The following is a 1,505-nucleotide window of genomic DNA, read 5'->3' as shown; positions in this document are numbered from 1 at the left end:
TTTGGCCAACTTAATGTAAATTTGCCAAGCTGTTTTATGTACGTACACATAACTGCACGAGACGACAAAATGATAGCACAATTCGTAGCATGTTTTGATACAAGAAGCGGGAGTGAGTTTTTAGCGAATCAGAATGCAGAGCACAATGCACCAAAAAAAAAAAAAAAATGCATTATGAAAATCCGCGAAATAGCGAATCCGCGATAAGTGAACCGCGAAGTGGCGAGGGATCACTGTATATGTAAAATACTTCTCTTATACAGCTGACACACATTACCTTTCTTAGCATGGGTGTGTATGTTGGAAGGGTAGACACTACTGCACGTTGGGGAGTAGGAACACAAGCATTTTGGGCTGACACCAGCAATAACAGTGACAAATATGGTGGATGTGACCAATCAAATTGGTGATTTGAATGAAAATGACTCTCGTGAACTCCTCCGGGAGACACGCGAGAACGGACCCGCGGAGCGTACGCAGGGCGAGACGCAGAGAGAACCAGCGCGCGCGCGCTCGCCGGGCTAACACGAGAACGCGAACCATGCGCGCGGCGCCGGGCGACACGCGAACGGAACAGCGCGCGAGCGCGCGCGCCGCCGGGCGACAGCGAAAGAGTACCAGAGCGCGCGCGAGCGACGCCCGCCGGGAGACACGCCAACGAGACACATGCTGCGCGCGTTCGCCGCGCGCGCCTGGCGCCACGGAAACGCGACCAGCGCGCGAGCGACGGTGCGACACGCGAAAAGCGTATCGCAGCCGCTCGCGCGCCGCCGGCGACACGTCGAACGCGACCCAGCGCGCGCGCCGCCGGGCTACACGAGAGACGCGACGCAGCGCGGCGCCCCGCGGTCGACAACGCGAACAGAGACGACAGGAGCGCGCGCGTCACGACGGGCTACACGTAACGAACCCAGCCGCGCGCGCCGCCGGGCGACACGAACGCCGAACTCCATCGCGCGCGTCGCGCCCGCCCGGGGCGAAACGTCGAACGCGACAGCGCGCTCGATGCGTGCGCCGCCGGGCGACACGCGAACGGACAAAGCGCCGCGCGCCGCAGGCGATAACCTCGACGCTAGCCAGCGTCGCGCTCTCTCTACGTTCGACACGCTAACTCGACCCATCTCTCTCTCCTTTCTACACTCTAAATCCACCATTCTCTCTCTCCTCCTTTCTACACTCTAACTCCACCCATCTCTCTCTCCCTCTGTACTCTCTAATACCCATCTCTCCTCTCCTTTCTACACTCTAACTCTAACCCACCCCTCCTTACATCTAACCACCCATCTCTCCCCTTTCTACACTCTAACTCTACCCATCCTCTCTCCTCCTTTCTACACTCTAAACTATCCATCTCTCTCCTCCTTTCTACACTCTAAAACACTCTCTCTTCTCTCCTACCTCCTTCTACCTCTAAACTTACCATCTCTCCTCTCCTTCTACACCTAACTCTACACCATCTCTCTCTCCTTTTACTACTTAAATCTACCCATCTCTCTCCTCTCTAT

Source organism: Salvelinus namaycush, chromosome 21, assembly GCF_016432855.1.
Source record: "Salvelinus namaycush isolate Seneca chromosome 21, SaNama_1.0, whole genome shotgun sequence".
Lineage (NCBI taxonomy): Eukaryota > Metazoa > Chordata > Actinopteri > Salmoniformes > Salmonidae > Salvelinus > Salvelinus namaycush.
The sequence above is the reverse complement of the archived record's forward strand: the minus strand, read 5'-3'. Positions refer to the sequence as shown.